This window comes from Ambystoma mexicanum, chromosome 11 (assembly GCF_040938575.1).
Source record: "Ambystoma mexicanum isolate Mex_15411 chromosome 11, UKY_AmexF1_1, whole genome shotgun sequence".
NCBI classification, from domain to species: Eukaryota; Metazoa; Chordata; class Amphibia; order Caudata; family Ambystomatidae; genus Ambystoma; species Ambystoma mexicanum.
Window position 1 is genome coordinate 222672794 of NC_090934.1, and position 20027 is coordinate 222692820.

General features: G+C 43.4%; 1 protein-coding gene across 1 annotated transcript in view; it reads right to left on the reverse strand.

The window, feature by feature from the left end:
* MAP3K6 (mitogen-activated protein kinase kinase kinase 6) overlaps nt 1–20027 on the reverse strand; it is a 1613301-nt gene that overhangs the window by 609612 nt on the left and 983662 nt on the right. The gene's annotated exons all lie outside the window — the stretch shown is intronic.

The window sequence follows — 20027 nt, forward strand, 5'->3', positions numbered from 1 at the left end:
CTACAATCAAAGGAAATCGATGAGGCTTCTCTTAAAGGGACAGAATAGTTAAAGAACATACTTTACAATGTAAAATGTTTTCTTTCCCATCAGAAAAGGCACTTTTCTATGTCAGGCGAGTTATCGCAGAAAAAGACCAAACAAAATCGAAAAGATTCTGAGCAACAATCAGAACCACTGTCCATTGTTATGAAAACGAAGCTAGTTTGTACCCAGATACGTTGTGCTAGTTATTAGATTGATTTGTTATCTACACATATGGTTTGACTTCAGTGTGGTTTATTTTATGTTGCAAGTGGACTTGTAACACAAAATAAACCACACTGAAGTCAAACCATATGTGTAGATACCAAATCAATCTAATAACCAGTGCGAGGTATCTGGGTACAAACTAGCTTCGTTCCCCAAAAGAGGTATGGGCAGCATCTCTACCAATCCGTGACCATGCAGCTAGACACATCCAGTAACTAGTAACAAGGACCAACACCATTAACTTATACAAAAGTATAAAACTAATTGAGTGAAGCGCAAGTGGAGACTGGGATCAAGAGTCCATCTTTCCTCTCCATACATTATGAAAAACGCCACTTCTATTTTGGTCCAAGTTATGACACTGAAGCTTTAGACCACAAGCACATGCCTTACAAGCTCTCAGCCATTCCGAGAAGCCCATCGCTAAAGGTAGCCCCATACTCTTTCCTCCATACTGTTGCGAGTCTGTCCCACTGAGACAAGACCAGAGTGTTCTTTGTACCGCATAAAGAATACTTTCCTCTTAAGTTTTCAGCATGCAAACGTGTGCCCCGCCCACACAGACCCCTCCTACCAGCTTCACTTGCCAGTCCTTTTTGGTGCATTTCTGTGGCGCCACGAAACTGCCGAAAACATGGTTTCCTTTCTACACCCACACAACCAACACCCACTCTCTCTACACCCACCCACCCCGCTCCCGTTGGTTTTGTTTGGGATATTTGGGTTACTTTTGGCAAGTCCTCCCAAAGCTGCTTTGTTTGTAATGTTTTTTTTTTGCCTCACCCCTCACCCACCCCAACACTCTAAAACCCACCCACTCACTCACCAACCAACCCAGCCTACCCCGTCCCACTCTAACCCCACCCACCTAATCCCCACCCTGTCTACCACCACCCTCTCTACTCTCACCACACTTCCTTCCACTCTCTCTACCCACACCCACTGACCCCCACTTTCCGCCCCATTAACCACCGTCCCGAACCCCACCCCTCCTCTAACCCCACACACTCACCCCACTGACCCGCCCTCTCACCCTACCCCCTCCCTCTATACCCCTACCCACCCAATCCCCACATGGTCTAGCACCACCCACCCACTACTCACACCCACCCTACCCCCAATTCTTCTATCTCATTAAACCACTGTCCCTAACCCCACCCTCCCACTTCACTCTCTCTACCCCACTCACCGTACCATCCTATCCACTCCCTCTCTACCCCCACCCACACAATCCCCAACCTCTCTAACATCACCCACACCCTTCCCCCACTATCTCTACTCCCACCTACCCTAACACCACTCCCTCTAATCCCACCCACCTAACCCCCACTCTCACTACCCCCACTAACCCTGCCCCACCCACTATGCCAACCCACTCTCTCTACTCCCACTCAGTCTACCCACCCACCCTACCCCCACCCTATCTCGACTCTCTCTACCAGTACCACCCTCCTTACCCCATTACCTCTACCCACCCAACCCCCACTCTCTACCCCATCCACCCTACCCCGACTCTCTACCCCATCCACCCTGCCCCACTCTCTACCACCACCCACACTGCCTCTCTGCCCCACCCACATTACCCCACTCTCTCTACCCCTGCCCACCTGAGTTAGCCCCACTCTCTCTACCCCCAACAATCCACCTTACCTCTACTCCTCTACTCCCTCATGAACCCACCATACTGCCACTCTCAACCTCCACCCATCCTACCCCCACTGTGTAACTCCACCCATCCACCCTACACCCACTCTCCTCTATCCCCATCAACCTCCCCATCTCTCTCTACCTACACCCACCTCGTTACCGTCACCCATCCACCCTACACCCACTCTCCTCTACCCCACCAACCTCCCTAACTCTCTCTACCTCCACCCACCTTGCTACCCTCACCCAGCCACCCTACCTACCTTCCTCCACCCACCCAACTCTCTCTACAATCCTCCACCCCCACTCTCTACCAGTGGTGTCACTAGAAATCAGTATTGAGGGGACAGGCGGGGGCGGGAGAGTGGGCAAAAATACAACATGGTTGGGTGGGGTGGTGGCACACCAAATAAAGGTTAACGGGCCAAACTGGTTTAAGTATACCTATATTTTAAAAAAAGTGTCACTAAGCATCTTCAGAGTAGGTTTAATGCAATACGTTTTGCATCAAGTTAATATACATCCTAAAATGTTAGCTCATGTTCAACAGTTGCAAAAAAGCCCTTACAGTCAGCAACAGACTGCATTCTTTTACTTCAAACAGACATCACTCCCAGCATATCTTCAAATAATCCGTAGTTCGAGGTGGTATTTAGCACAAGAGATGTCACTTCCAGCTCAGCTTTAAATAATAGCTAGTCAGAAATAGGCCGTTTAACAGGAGAGATATCCCTCATACCTCAGTTTCAAATGATAGTCAAGGACTGTCTGTTTAAAAGATGCAATATCATGTAAAGGCGCCAAGTACAGGGGGAAAGGAGGCAGCTGCTCCCTTGGTTCTTTACCAATGGTTAAAGGAGTCTCACTTTGCCCCCGTAGAATTGTTTACAGTTTTCAGTTTCTGGCTCTACACATCAGTGGCGGGCAGTGAATTTTTTTAATTGGAGGGGCGTATATATTTCCCCCAAGCATGCCAGTGTGACGGAACGTAGAGATGGAGCGCGAACCAATAAAGAGGTGTTGTGTGGGCTTCCCACCCAGAGAATTTGTTTTAAATAATACCTTAAAACAGTGGAAAAATTGGGTAAAATGCCAAACAGTTTGCAATTGGTTTTGTACAGTAACGCATGAAAAAATCCAATCAATGGAACTCACCAACAGTGCAGAGGAGCATTTTGCCAACACATTTTCAGATTGCTTTTGCCCATAATATTTGCCAGTATAAAAACATTTTCACACTGGCTTCACACATATATATTGGTGCAGCCAGCATGGAAATGTGCCATTATTCCCATGTAAGCTCATATTCATGTTGGTTTTACGCATAATGCCAGTAATGATACTTAAAGAAATAATGGCTATGCTTGTTCTGCCAAAATACTACAGTCTCCCCACGTAAGAACATACTCCAGTTGGCTTTACCATTAAAAATGCCATGCCACAGTATGAAAATATGTCCTAACTGGCTGCATTAAAATGCCATTCTAGCTATAAAATAAAACTTATCATGCTTACTTTATCAAAGATACCCAATACAAAACATATGACGGTAAGAAACTGCTAGACTGGCTGCACCAGAATGCCAGTTTAGCTACATAATCACACTTATCATGCTTGCTTTATCATAGATGCCCAGTAAAAAATGCCAGGCCAGTCCTCTGGGTCCCCCAGCGCCTCACATACACAATGTGATTATGTGTGCATGCGAGGTGCTGGGGGCCCCAAGGAAAAGGCATGTTATTATTTACTAGGCATCTATCATAGATGGCCAGTAAAAAAGAATACCATACCTGCCCCCTTGGGCCTCCCAGTGCCTGGCACGCAAGCTGATTCTGGCTGATGCACAACCCTCTCCTCCTGCCACAATAAGCAACATGTCCCAGTAAAAACACGCTTGCACTCACACAACCTTCACACACAGCATACAGTTGCTCATTCACAAACACACCCATCATCATAATATACTCACTCATTACACACAACACAAGCATACACACATTTAAATTAACATACCTTCTGCCCCAGTCCTGATGTTCTCTCCCAGTGCTCCAGCTTCCATGTAGCATGAACAGGAAGCAAAGAGCGCCTCCTAGCTCGTGCACATGCGGGCAAGAGCTGGAGCATTAATGACTAAGTGGCCTGCTCTGTTTTATGTGCGAGGAGGCACAATAGCGCTTCCCATCACATGTACAAACATACAGTTTCCGCTTGCATTCCCAACGGGCCATTCAATGTTGGGGAAGCAAAACGCCCCCGGCTTTGCATGGCTCAATGGATATGCAAGGCTGGGAACAGAATTGTCAAATGATAACTGCGTCTTCCTTTGACAGCCAAAGGGCGCTCCCTCAGCTGCAAAAAGCAGCTGAGTGAGTGCTCAGCGTTTACACTGGGCTGGCTGCTTGGCTCCTCCATAATGGGTGAGGGTGCCTGTGGGTCGGCACCCTTTGCCCATTATGGAGAAGCAACCAATGGTATACTGTCACTTAATCTATGCACAGGGTCAGTGTAACTTGAGATTAAATACTGTTGACTTTGAAGTCATAATGCAGCGATTGTGAACACATTAAGGGATCCATAGACATGTCCTATAGTAGAAGGCTACCAGGTTAACTCAGCAGGTCGAGTGACTTTGCAAAAATGTTATATATTTAAAACTGGCTGTAAATCTTATGGCTTTTTTGAAATTCCGTTTAAAAAAACAAGTGCTATAAAATGTGTTCGGCCAGGGAATGGGGTTGGAGTGGAAGCTTGCATATATTCAAGGTGAGGGTGGTGGAAATTCTGCCCCCACAGTGAAAATCAAAAGCTGGCACCCATTAACCCACAGTTTAATTTCCTAATAACTGCTGTCAGCTCAATAGAAGCATTTATTTGTGATTAAGCAGATTGAGAAGCATATAAAAGCTTTAGAAATATATCCTGTGATAAAACACAAAGCAAAGGGCACAAAAACCACAGGATATGTATGTTTTCTGACAAAAAAAGAAACACATTTTTTAAAAAAAAATAGTAAATGTAAGTTTAAGAGCATGTTTCAGTTTGGAAACGTCTTATTTGTTTTTTCCAGACAAGTGTAAGATACACATTTGGAAAACCATAGTGTGCCGAGCATGTAGGTTAGTCTGCTTTTAACAGTGATGGCCCCCTACCCCAGTGATATTCATCGCCCATTGATTCTCGTGGTGTCCTTTTCAGGCCATAAGAAAGAAAACTGGCTGAGCAAATACAGCCGGCAAACCCACGAATGACAACAGAGCGAAGGATCACATTCAAGGCTCCTGGAAAGAGTTATTTGCCAGAGAGGGGGTGTTAGGCAGAAACCTGTGCAGTTCCCTTAGGGACCACTGCAAACAGTTATGGCTACAGGAGTTAGCAGTAAACCCAATTGGTAGCAGTCTGCACCACCCAGATTTACCTGGTAGCTGTGGCTGAGCAGTCAGACTTCTCTCAAGAAGAGTTAGGCAGTATACAGAGCATACACAATAGGTCAAGAGAGCACAGTAGGACAAGCAAACACTGACCAGAGCTTGGTGTAAAAAGAGATATAGTTATTCATTTAATACACATCTAGTAAACACACTGGCACTAATATCAAGCAGTTCCAAAACACGGTCACTAAAAGATATACACTCCCTTAAACGGTTCTTAGACAAGTCTTAAGTAAAGCAACACTTATTTTCAGACAGCGGTGCGCGCTTAACGAAGATGGCACTCTAATAACTTGGTTAAAAAGGGAGAGAAAGGCAAAGCATAGATAGAACAGGTCCCAACACTTTAAAACAAACACAGTAGGAGAAGAAGGCAGGTTAAAACTGTGAAGTTAAAGTTCAGAAAGCCGGACCCATTTTAAGAGGATCCGCGAGAAATGTGTCCAAGGTCACACGGTTGGAAGTGCACCGAAGTCTCGACAAAGGTTCAGAAAAGTGTTGGACAACAGAAAGGGACCAGTTAGATGGTCAGGCGGCCAGCCCAGTCCAGAAGGTTAAGGAGTTACTGTCATCTTGTAGCAATCTATAGAAAGGGAGGCCTGGCTGACACGGGGGCAGTTGTTCCTGGTAGCGGGTGCAAGTCGGTGCTTCGTCCGGGGGAAGAGAGGATCTCGTCGGGGAGGAAAGCAGAGCGGTCCTTTTATTTTCGGTGCAAGGGTAAGTGGCTATCCGGTTGCCGGGGTGCTTAGCACGGGCAATTCGACCACTTGGACGTCTTGGAAGCGAAAAAGAAGGTAAACTGGTTGTTCCCACAAGTCAAGGGAAGAAGACTCTCCAGCAGGGAGATCTCTGTCGTTGGGAAGTGGTGAGTCGGTTCAGCAGGGCTCCACCGGTGGTATCGTCGTAGCAGGTCGACTCAGCTTCTCCCTCTTCAGATTTTCAGGTCCTGTGGCGACTTCTGAAGTTCCAGTCCCAAAAAGCCCTGCTTTTATGCAAGAAACCCCCATTCATTCAGCCTAGCTGTCAATCAAACATGCTAAGTGGTGAGCGGGGCGGCTCACCACTTGGGCCAATCACGCAAGAGTGCGACTTGGGTTGGCAAGGCAACTTAGTCCAAGGTGCCTAAACCCCCTCCCACACCCCCTGTGGTACCCAGACAGAGTGGCACCACTTTGGAGGGCTTCTGTGTAGAAGCCCGCCAAAAGTGGAACAAAGGGCTCGACCTTTGGAGAACAAGCAACAACCATGACCGTGCTGGCGCCACTCAGAATCTGAAGCAAGTGGGGGCCAGCAAGGGCCAATTCAATCCTAAACAAAATGGTGGCAATAAGAGCCCCAAGAAGGCCAAGGCCCAGAATAATAAGGATATAGGAGAAACCACTTTCAACTTGGAAGGCTGTTCCAGGCACAACTGCCTTACGTTGAGGTCAGGTCAGCAGCTGCAGTGTTTATTGCTGCAGGGCAAACTGACCTGGGTAGTTTGACAGCCTAAGGTAGTGAGCCTGGTCTCTGGAATGCCTGCTAGGCCAGTCAAATCTAAAGTACCTGCGTTACAAACCCGGAGCATATTTGGTCAGGATAAGTGCTCCTATGTGAAACGATGTCGGGTACTGGAATTATTTAACTCTAATACCCTTTCGATTCATTGTCACTAGTGATATACATATTGTTGACATTTGTGATTCTGTGCGTAGGGATGGAAATGCAACATCTATTGGTTTTGCTCATGCAGAGGGAACATCATCGCCAGGCATTGCTTAAACTGGGTTACGACTGTACTGCAGTCGAGGTTGATGCTCATAAATTCGTGGGCAGCTTTGGTAACTTGGAGGCAACTAACAGCCATCCCACTCGAGGCTGGGGTACTAAGCCCTCAACTGAGGACACTTACCCTAGAAGAGACAGGCAATTTGGCAATCAGGGTGAGGAGGGGCATTGGGCATGGTTGGCCAATTTGGTGGACCAGAATGCTCGGCCCTGTCCCTAATCCTGAAACTTTGTGCTCCTCTTTTCTACTCAGTTGGAATACTTGGGGTAATTCCCATTTGTTTGAATATTGAGGATTATTGTCACACATTGATAATTTTGCTATAATTGCCTTACAGGAGACATGGCTTACCTCCCCCATTAGTGGTAGGCAGCTGGAATATCCTTTCCTCCTTGGCATCCCAGGGCCGAAGGGGGGTTGGAACTGGGTGTCAGGAAGGATATGGGTTATTGAGCTTGTCTTACCTGAATATAAGGATGCTTTGTTTGGCAGAATTTCCTTGTCACAAATTATGCTGTTCTTACCTAATACAGTTTTATATGCGATTAATATATATGATCCGCTGTATAAAACTTGTCACATGATGGTAATGAAGACAGTTAAAATTACACTCACCAAGTTGGGTAATGAATTCCCGATTGTGTTATGTGGGGACTTTTAATGCCAGTGAGCGGGATTTCCTGGCATGAGGAGAACCTGAGGAAGGCTTCAATCAAGGCCTGGCAAAGTCTTAACGTATTTCATCAGGTTTGGGGTACTAGTCACTGTGGGAATTGTATCTTGCCCGCCACAAGTGCAATAAGTCATTTTGAATCCTGCATGGAGTGCATCAAGGCTTGTTCAGTAGGTCCTTCAAAAATGTTTAAAAGGAAAGGCATATCCCACCAAAAGAACCACCCACATAGATATGATAAGGAAATTCAGGCCAAGAAAAGAGTCCTGTGCCAGGCGCTGTGTGCCGTGTCCGAAAAGCAGCTAGATGCTCTAGTACATTCTGGGGCTGTGAGACCAGCAAAAAAAGGATACACAGCCTGGCTGAGGAAACATACATTTGAAAAGGAATGTGCTAAATAGCTTCTCTTGGTTTGCTCATCTCAGTCTAATGATCCTGTTTTGTTTTGGAAAACAATTGATGAGAACTCTCTTAAACATAAAGACATAAAGAAGGTCTCTAGGGAAAGTTAGAAAAGCGTCGTGGCACATTTTTTTAATTTTTTATTGTGTTTATTAGTTCTTAATAAAACATTTTAACACATTACATACGATCACAAAACAATTTAAATATAATGCAAACAGACCACACTATACCAAGTATAAACAACATAAAACCATACATTCAATTATTCATATAGATTAAATCATTTGTACAATAAAATTAAGATTCTTTAAGAAACACAGAGGCAACAAAAAAGAATAATTAAGACATTAAACCAACCTAGGAATATAATTAAGCATAGCAATACTTTAAAATGGATACTGTGAGTTCCAAAAGAAATTATTTTTTCCATCAAGACATACATAGGGTATAGCACACCTGGGGTGCTAGTCATTTTGACATGACTGTAGAGAAAACTACACATTCCACCTAAACAGTTTAGAGATTTTGCAGTAGACTCACTTCTGTTTCAAATTTATGTAGCAATTTCTCTACAGCTTTCCAAACTTGCGTGAATGCAATCATAAGACCCCGACTTATACCAGTGAGCCTCGTCATTCAGAAACTTTCCTTAGTTAGGTCTACCAGATTACTCACATATTTTAGTAGGTAACATTCATATATGGATTTTAAGAGGACGCAAGAGGTAAGTACATGTCTTGCGGTTTCAATGCAACTCTTGTCCATGCAAATACTACATGCTCTTTTTTCCACAGGTATGCTGAGCCAAGCTCCTGTGATTTCAAAAACCTTCAAGCTATTAAGCCAGAGGTCCAGGAATATTTTCCTAGTAACTAGAGATGGAATTAATTTAAAGTAAGGTTGCGGTTTTCTGACCGTAAAGTATATCTTCGAGAAGGACAACAGTGATTTCTTAGTGGCCACACAATCATGATTGGCCACCCAATCCCACATTGTTGCACATTTCTTTAGTGAGGAGAAAAGCACTCCTTCACCATCTTCCCAATGTGGAGTCCAACATATTTTATCAGACAAGCTTTCGTTCATTTTCTTAAATGTTTGCATATGGTCATTGCTACCCTCTTGGAGTGCATATTTCATTATTGACATCAGGGAATCATCCTTTGCATACATAATCTTTATATACATAAGCCCTCTATTTATGTTTATATGGGTGACCAAGGAGGTAAGACCAAGCGCCAGCCTTATTGCCTCTATCGGGGTGTAGTTAATGAGGCCCAGAATTATCTGCCAGACCACCCCCCCTAGTATATCTGCCCAGTTTTCCCAGTCAACATAGCAAGCTTCCATACCATATAGAAACGATGCCACAGGTTTCTGCCAATAAATGTTTTAGTACACCCATCAAAGAATAGGCCACAGTTTATTTTGCGAAAGTTGTAATCACCATCAATGTGGATAATGCTTTTACTTTCTTATTTTCTTGCAGGCAAATATTTATTCTTTTTACTGATGATAAATCCTGACCCAGGTACTTCTAATGCTCAGTTCGGGCCAATAGTACCTAGCGGGGTGTTAATACACTGTTTACTCGAGAGCTTCTGACCTAGTGCCATGAATTGGGTTTTCAGCATAGTTATTTGTAACCCATTATTTTTGTACAATTGCACAGGGCCAGAGCACTATTGGAGATGCCAACCTGTTATCAAAAATCACTATTGTGGGCATATCCCAACCACCCCAATTTTCTTTTCCCAATTTTAGGGAAGGCATTTTTTTCTCCAAGAAGGCAACATGGAAATCTGCAAAACAAAAAGGTTGAAAAGAGTAGGTGCAAGCGCACAACCCGGCCTGACTCCTTTGTATATTGGGATTCGGTTGGAAAGGTGACTCCGATTATTCAGCCTTACTCTGGCAGTTATTTTTATATAGCATCATACATGGGTACAATAGATGTTGAGGCATACCCATCATGTTTAATTTTTGCCATAATAGCCCTTTGTCAATAGTGTCGAAAGCTGAGGCAAAATAGAATATACAGTGGCAATTCTTTTTTTCCCCTTAGATTCTTCTAACAGAGTATTTATGATAAAGATATTCATACTGGTGGAGCAGCCCTTCCTGAAACCCGTCTGCGAGATGTTATAGATGTTCTCTTTGGCTATCCAATTGTTAATAGCTTTTAGTGGGAATGTTGCAAATATTTTACTAGGAACATCTGTCATAGCAAGCAGACGGTAATTATAAGAGGCTCTAATATCCTTTTTGAAAACTGGTATAATGTGTGACATCCTCCAGGAGCTGGGAGTAATACCAGGGGCTATTTTATTATACAGGGTCCACAAGATATCGGCCCATACCACAGGATTATCTTTGATAATCATATTACAAACCTCGTCAGGGCCAGGCGCCTTAGAGAATTTGAGATTTGTTAAGATATCCATGATATCTTCCTGACTAATAATAAGATCAAGTATAGGGCTAATCACAAACACAAAATCAGGACCAGAAAATGTTTTACTAAAATATCTCATCCAGGTCCGCTCCTCAATATTACAAAGTAGCTCATCATTACTTCCATCTGTAAACATGTTATAGTTTGCCCACATTTTGTGATTTGTCTCCCTCAATTAGTATCTTTACCATATTCTGCCAGACTACGTTCCTTTCAGAGCTAAAGTATAATTTCCTCCAATTTCAATACCCGTTTGTAAAGGAGAGTTTCATCCTAAGCTTTTCTTCTGATCCTATGTTAAGTTGATCAACAGAACTTATATCGTGCCTCAGTTTCTTCTTAGTTGCCACGATCACTTTATCATAGGGTCTTTCCGAGCTATGCACCACCTTTGCTGCAAGTATTCTTCCCCTTACTGCACATTTATACATAAAGGCAGTTAACCAGACCACAATCTCTTCAGCTGACTTCATATGACTGTAATTGTGAATCTTACCATTACACCAGGTTTTGGCCTTTTCCAGATTCTTATCTGACCATCCCAAGAGAGAACACTTACTGTTTATTTCTAGTTCACCCATCCTATCACTAGTAATGGTCCTTATAGCTGTTACCAAAGCTAAAGCAGAGGATTGCATGGTCACTGAACTCATTAAAGTTAACCTGCAACTCCAAAGCTTTTTCTAGGGTTGCAGAATTAACAAAAATATAGTCCAGGATTGAGGTACAAAAAATCATTGTGCCATGTCAGTCCCATTGGTATATCTGTTTTTACTGTACCATTCACCACTTTTAACTCAATTTCTTCGAAAAATATTTTCCACCTATGATTTTTGTTCCCATTCATTGCTTTACTCACAGAGTCAGTCTTGCCATTGTCGTATGTAATTTTTGAGTTTAAATCACCTGCAATTATAATATCCATTTCATCTCCGTCAAGATGACTGCTGGTAATTAACTCAAAGATGTACCCTGAATACCCAATGTAAATTCATTCCCCGGAGGATCATACACATTGCTTATCAGCACTTTTTGTTGACCACCAATTAGAATTTCAATACCCAGAACATTATTATCGCTGTTACAAGCATGGATCTCTTTAGAGGGAATATCGTTGGCCACCAGAGTGACCATTCGCCTATACAGTCTACCTATTGTCCCCCTACTGGCACCACAACCATACGATGAAAAGCCATCAATGTAGGATGCTGCCATGAGCCAGGTCTCTTGGAGAAGTATAATTTCCGCACTAGAAATTAGACTAAGAGATCCATATTCTTAAAGAGATGCTTATGGCCTCTTGTGTTCCAGGTAATGATTTTGGTGTCGACTCAGTTGTTAACAATCATTGGGAATGGCTCTGCTCTTTTTCTCCCCACAATGTGCTCTTACAATAGGGTCACCCATATTACCAGAATTAGCTTTTCCTTACTGCAAACCTTTATTAGCCACTTTTTGGTTGGATTTGTTGTTATTTAGTGCATCTTTATTAGCCTTCTTGCTCAGACATTCACAATCTAATTCATAGCCCCTTTGCGCCAGTTCCCCAGAGTGGGCCCTGATTAAGTCCACCACTTCTTCAGCGTGGCAATATGCTGTGGTTATCATATGGTCAAATAAGTCAACAAATTTAAGATCCTCACTTTTAATCAGCCTTAATGGCAGTGGCAGATTAAAAATGTCCAGCAGTCGACTACGATTGATAGGTTTCCTCCTTCCTTTAGTGATACCCCTGATGTTAAATGATTTGAGTGGAAGAACGCTCTTTTTTCCTCCACCAAAATCAACTTTATTTTGTTTAATAGACTTAGAAGTAGGTACCACTTCTCTTGGTGCCTCTTCAGATTCACACACAGACGTATGGATGGAAATTGCACTGCCATTCAAAGAGGATTTAGAACTATCATAGGAACTTTCCAGGATTTCTTCGTCTTTTATTTCGGGTATTTCTTTAACCACTTTAGATTTTCCTGTAGTCGCCCCTAAAAGCCAGTTAGTGAGGTTTCCCCGATTTAGAGGCCACCCTTTTGGCTCTTCTGGCAGCTTTCCTCCTAGAACGCTTTGACAAATGTTTATTGTTTGTGGATTTCACTACACCCTCATCTTCACTACAGTCCCCTACTGTCTTGGGGATAGATCTTTCATTGATAACCAACTTTTTCTTCCTCCTCCTTTCTCTGTTTGTTAAATGAGCATCTTCATTACCTTCATCATTGTCACTACTGAGTAAAATCTCTACTTTTTTTTATTCCAAATTTTCAGGTAAACTGGGACCATTATCTTTTGCGGAGTGCAGCTTCAAATTCCCATCTAGAGTTGAAGGACCAATGCACCCAAACGACAGAGTATTGGGACACCCCTTTCCCAAACCAGCCAAGAGCGCCGCATTGAAATGGACTTGACATGCAATATTGTGTGATAGTTTTAATAAACATTTTGAGGGCAAAACTTGTTGCTTCATAGTGAGCCTCTTGCTCTTGAAGTTTTTCCCCAAACAAAGTTTCCCATACTTCGTGCTCATTCCAAGAGATGGTAAGGTCTTCATCTTTGGTAAAATTAGATGATACATCATTTAGTCCAGTAAGCCGGGGTGAGCAAGATAGACGTGTGGAGACAGAAATATGGATCTCATTTCCATGCACAGATTCATCCCCAACACTTCTTAGGGCATTAGTTGCAGATTTTACGGCATTCTCAGCTGCCACTTTTTCCAAATAGCTAATTTGGCCTTCAAGGCTATAGCAGAGGTTAAGGAGTGAATTGTTATTATCTAATTCAGCGGATGTACAGGCCACATCGTCAACCAAAGGTGCTAATTCAGCTGGTTCTTTATGTGTTTCAATGGGGACAATAACAGCCACTGGCACCCCAAAGAAATCAGTAATTTTTGCACAGGAGGAGGCTGTATTCTGGCGCCAGCTTATTGTGCCCTTTTGTCTTTGCATTTAATTTCTACTTGTTTCTTAATTTCATATTTGCCATACTAGCAGAGTAAAGCAGGTTACTTTCAGCCAGTATAAGAGGAGGAGAGTATCAAGTTCAGTCTTTAGAGCATTCCAGAATTTTTAAACATCACCAAAATGCCATTAAGTTGCCGTACTTGCTCTCAGGTCCGACTCGGGACCTTGCAGCTCCACAGCTCCGCAATTGACTGCGGGAGGCTGTGGCTGAGGGAGGCTATGGGCAGCTCATAACTCACTACTTCCGATGCGGATCCACTGCACTGCCGCTGGCACCTTCGCCTTCCACTTTTGAGGATGGTTTGAGGAAAGGGCCCAGCAATCAATCCGATACGCCAATCTACAACACATTATTTTGCAGGAGAAGGGTTTTACAAGATCCCAGACTATGTTGCAGATTCTGTTTGCAATATATGAAAAAAAGCAGTGACACACGATAAAATTAAGGCTTGTAAATCCTCCTGGGCGCCTTGCCCAAATGGAGCCTGCGGTCTGGGCTGAAGCTTTTAACTGGCCGTTTAGTTGAAATGGTGTATTGCAGACTATTCAGAGGTCATGGAGAGAGTATAATTGTTCCAGCCACACAAGATGTGTAGGTCTGACGACCCGAAAAACTATTGTCTCCTGGCGATGCTGGACATCCCAGCAAAGATCTTCGCCCAAGTGATATTGGCAGAGCTGGAAGAATGGGTGGCAGTGAAAAATATCCCCTTACCCAGACGGGCTTTCGCAAGTGGTATAATACCACAATCAACAGTCTTGCTCTGGTCACAATTGTTCAAGCAGGCTTGGTCTATTCATAAAACAGTGTATGTTGCATTTATGGATTTCAGTGCAGCGTTTGACACAGTGGATGGACGGAAACTGTTCAACAAACTGTGTACCTGGGATATACTGTTGGGGCTTCTCAAAATGATAATTCAATTACACGACTCTACACGTGTGAAGGTCCATGTAGACCAGGCATGGAATACCTCTTGCTGGTTTGATACTATTAAGGGGCTCAAACAGGGGTGCATATTGGCACGCTTGTTATTAAATCTCTAACTATCGGACCTTGGTTGAGAGCTTGCTAATCGTTCAGCGAACCCACCAAAGCTGGGGGGGTGTTCCCAGTGGTTGGGTTATGCTGATGATCTTGCCATTTTAGACTCCACACCCTGGGGTCTGCAAGTAAACCCTGAGTAAACTTGTAGACTACGCAAAAGCCAATGGTCTCGTAATAAACACTGATAAAACGAAGATCATGGTGTTCAGTACGTGGGACAGGAGAGCGAAAGGGCTGTCATGGTTAATGGAGGGGGCAACAGTGGAGATGGTGTCTGAGTTTAAATACCTTGGTATTTATTTAGACGCTGAGCTGCGGGGGACTTGTCATCTGGAACACAGACTGAAAACAGCAATTGCGACTGGTCTAATTAGCTTGCTTGCAAACAAAGGAGGGGTTTGTTCCCCAAGGGTCATCTTGCAGTTTTACCAGGTGTCGACCATCCTTTATGGGGCTGAGATATGGGCATTTACCCATATAGAGGATATTCTGAGAGTAGAAGGGAAGTTGCTTAGGAGATTACTCCATCTGCCTCCACATGCGCCAATGGAAATTCCCTACTTGGAGTTTAATTTAACACCCATCGATTTAAAGCTGCAATTGCTTGTTTTGTCACCGTTTTGGAAGGTCTGTAATGCACCAACTGACTCCTTGTTGGGTCTCCTACATATGGTAATTCAATCAAGAGCTTGGTTCATGACAAACAGTAACATTTTGAAAATCAAGGGAGCTGGAGATATTTCCCTGGAGAGGGTAACTGATCAGCCCTTGAGCAGGAAAATTAGTAAATTCAAGAAGCATATGGAGTCGGCTCTGTGTTTAGATGCCAAGAAGCAACAAACAATTAAGCTGGCACCCAAAAACCAGGCAACATGCTTGAGTACTTTTCGGCATGATGTTGCCCGCCCAAATACATTCAGAGCTTCATTGGGGACTCGGCGATCTGGGATTATGTTAAAATCAAGTTTAACAGTGTAAAGACAAATGAGGTAGGCTGGGCCTGGCAAAACATTGCCCGCAATCAATGGCATTGCCGACTCTGTGGAGAAGCTTGTTGTGCTGAGTCTGGGAAACATCTTTTAATGTGTTGTGAAGTGCTTCACTTCTTTTGGGTAAATGCACTCAGAGGGGTCGCTATACAGGCGCCGTCTTCACCTGATGAGGTATAGCAGTTACTTATGGCTGAGAACTCAGAGGGTTGCATCTATCATTTCTCGATGCTTTGAAGGAAAATTGTTTCAATTTTGGATGTATTGTTTTAATAGTAGTGATTTTGTTGTTCTTCGGCTGTCATTAAGTGATATGATTAATTATTTTAAAAGTTGTTTTGTACATCTGCATATAATAAAAAATCAAATAAATTAAAAAAAAGAATTATGGGAGTTGTAGTGTTTCCATGGGATTGTGGGTAAATTACGGTCAGGAAAAGGGGAAAAACACGTTGTAGAAAACAGGGTAATTTGTTCGATTCCCTTTTCCCTGTTCTCAGACGCCTTCTCTTTATCTCAGTACCTGTTGGAAATAGGCAGGGGGAAACGGGACAGTAATGACAATATCCCATAAAAGCTGAGGGAGAGTAGGGTGATGGAGAACTGGAAAGGGGGGATACCATGTCTCGTCTAGGGTACTCCCATGAGGACAAACCCAAGGTTTCAAATTTGAGAGCGACGGCCCTTCCCCAGGCCACCTGAATAGAGGAATGTCAGGGTCTACATGGGAGAATACCCCTAGGTTTCTCACAGAGTCAGGAACAACTCAAGGCAAGCACCGCCGGGCAGTACATTACTCTTCCAAAGCCTTCACCAGAGGGCCAGTGGAAAAACACTAAGACTTTATTCTAGTTTGAATAAACTTGGACCTGGGACACACTAAAACTTCAATTAGTCAACCAAGGTGTCTGGTGGCACAGTTTGAATTTAGACTATCCAGATTACCCTAACTGATAGGGCCACACACCGAAGATAGTGAAAAAGACGGTTTCATAAAGTTACTCATTGGAAGCTGCACTAATGTTTTACTTGCCTTTAATTAATACATTGTGTGGACATTCCCTAATTGAAAGTCATAAGTATTACACTTTACTTATTTACCATTATCCATACCCTGCTCCCCCCTCCTGACAGTGTAGCATTGGCTGCTTAGCCACATTTACACTTGAGTCAGTTGGACTTGAGAGAAAGCGCTGTTGCCTAAATGTGGAACCAGGGCTGTGGGAAAATCTCCCACATTATTCTGAAGAAATATAGTGAGGGATTCAAAAAGGCCAACCTTAGTGAGTGTACAGGATTACCACCAAGTTAGTCCAAACACGTACAGAGGTAAACGTGGCAGAGCAGTATGGCTTTACCCAGAGGGTAGAGGGCTTGTACAAAATACAGCTGGTCTTACTGCACACAAGAAAATAATTCACTAAACCATTGTGCTGGTTGAGAAGGAGGCCACAAACTCTGATAATCCATTTCACTGAAGTATTTTTTTTTCCACTGAAGTATTTATTTAAAGAAAAAGGTAAACGCCTATCTTTTGCTCTGCTATGAGGCGCCCCTAATAAAACTAAGGTGCTTGTCAGGCAGTGAATGTCTTACCAGAATCGATGCACCCTCCAAACTAAGCCTTTCCGTCCCAACCACTAATTTAATAACTAAAGACAGGACAATGGCTCCCTTCTCATGGGGTTGTTGCTTCTTGCAAATGTCAGTTCAATAATTTATCTTCAAATAGCCTCTGGTGACTGCTTCATAAATTTGTGTAGTTCCTTTAATACTTTATGGGACTACAATTCCTGCTTTCTTTGGTAATGGATTCAGTTACTTTCTTGTTTTCCTTTTGGCTTTCTTGTAAAATTATCCAATACTTATGATTCTCTAATGTGCCAATATTTTCCTCTTTATACAGTTCACAGTCTCTGGTCCTCTCTATGAGGTTTGTCCTTGAACCTATTCTCTGTTCCAACCTTAGTTTCATACTTTTCCTTTATATCTGGACTTTCTTCTTGAACTAGACTTCCTTTGTCTGACTTATATAAATATTATCATTCCAACAATGATTCTCATTCACTCTTCTATGAATTGGTTTCCCTGGATTTTAATACTACATTTACATGTTGCTGTTAAGGATAAAGTCACCGGGTTTCCCATTTGTTCGCGATCGTCTCTTCAGGTTGGCGTCTTATGTCCGTTCAATCTCTCGCCATTCGTGCCGTCATATAGGATGTCTCCTCAGTACTTCTGATATTGACACATTCCGCTTTGGCAGTTGTCGAGTGGAATCACCATTGTCTTCCGCACACCAGTTCCACCACGAGTTTATTGTGGTCATGCCACCATTCTCTCTCGTTCTCCCTCCAGGTGTTGGGATGCCACACGTCCTACTTCTTTTCTCTCTCTCTCGCTGTTACCAGACTATACACGTCTAGCTACGATTCTCGCACCAGCAGGAAGCGGCACGTCCAGTCTCGACTCCGTTTCAGGGTGCAAGCCAATTTGTAACTCGCGGGCTTCTCTCTCATCCCCAGTCTCATCCCCCTTCATATATTACGTACCCGTGGGACGGACTTGGCACAATGCAGTGTTCCTTTTTCCTCTGTCTCCAGCGACATGTCACCCTCCTTGTCTCAGTTAAGAGGGAGTTTTCAATTAAAGAAATATTCAGAGTTTCCTGTTGACAATAACAAAAGCTGGTATTTTCATCAGATAAATCTTCAGGAGGTATTGTTGGAAGGATCTCTAGGGAGTTCCTCACAGGAACGGGAGTCCTTGTCCCCAAAGAGGTAGTGCTTCCCGGTGAGGTCTCACTTGCCTCAACCCCATAGGGATGGAGTTGTGGAGCAGGTTCACCTCCCTAACCCTGCAGGGGTGAGGCTCCCCGTCCTGTAATTCGTCACAATACTGAAACATGTATACTCCATTACAAAGTCATGTACTGGGAAAAAAATAAGGTAAGGCCTTTAGTATAGTCAAACTATAGATGAAAACAGAAAAGGATCTAGAAACACCCAACTTGCGGTTAAACATAGTTGGAAAAAGGAGCAGGTTAGAACAGCGTTAACTACTTTGACATTAAAGAGTGAATTGCATTAATTTTCATACAGCAATGCACTCAACAAATAGCCGGTTTGTACTAAAGAGCAATAAAGTACTTTAAAAACTCCAGAACCACAAAGTGAACAAAGATACTTCAAATATTAACAGTAAAATATCTTGTATTTTTAGAGGGCCTTTGATGTTTGGCAAACATTTACACATTGAAACAAAAGTGGCAAAATCAATAGGTCAGTGCCTTATAACAAAGAAGAAAAGTAAGAAATATCCCATGAGCTGCAGAGACGACCATCTTCGATCTTGAGAGTCATGTGGACCCCAGCAAAATAGATCCAGACCCAAGAGACGGATTGTTGCAGAGTGGACTAACACCCCACTGTACAGAAGAAATGGGTCTCGGTCAGGGGAAGGAGACTTCACAAAGAGACCCCAGAACCAAAAGATGAAGTCCAGAGACAGGATGGAGTTTTAAAGACCCTTTCGAGGCTACCCTGGTCGATGGATGTTGGAGAAAAAGCCCAACCATAGCTGTTCCAAAAGTTATTTTTCGTGTTGGGGTTGGCTCTGGCTTGAAGCCATTTATAAACACTTGATTCGGTACTCAGGGTCCTAGGAGGTGGCAGATCCAAGAGATCAATATCTTCAATGTTGGAGGACCCTTTCAGGGTGACCCTTTAAGACAAATCACAGGAGGCTCAGGTGAGGTGAAGTGAAGTGATTCCAGTTAGGCAGCTCAGAATGGTCCCATGACATGCTAGGCCGTGAAGACCCCCGCATATGGAAACTAAGGCACAATCACCATATACTAGTGACACGACAGAACAAGGTTCGATTTTCCAAGTAATATGGTTTATTTCAAAGTATGCTCAGTCGGGCGACTGGGGTCGAACGTCTCGCAACTTGTGTCACCCAGACCTCGTGAGACACAAGAGAACGATCATCGCTCAAGCAGCAACATATATACAAACATGCAATCTTTGAAGGCAAATCAAACCGCCCATAATGTATCTTTAGGGCTAGGGTACGGTGATTGACAATTATGACACATTATGACAAGTTTCTATTCAATCTAATTATACTTATTCTAGCAACAGCTGCAGAGACAGTTCTTTGTTATGGAGAACATAAAGCTCTCGCTCAGCAAGGATATCATGTTCGTAAGAGAGACACATTCCTTAGTACGTTATCTACCCATTTCTATTCGTAAACCAGGGGTCGGACTGTTCTGAGGCAGATCCGCGAAGGAGAACCGCTAAAAGAATATAATTCATGCTTTAACTGCCTATTGCTACAGCTTTGGTAAGACAGGCCGGCACCTGGGCCGCTGATTAAATGCAGTTTCTGCTTGCCT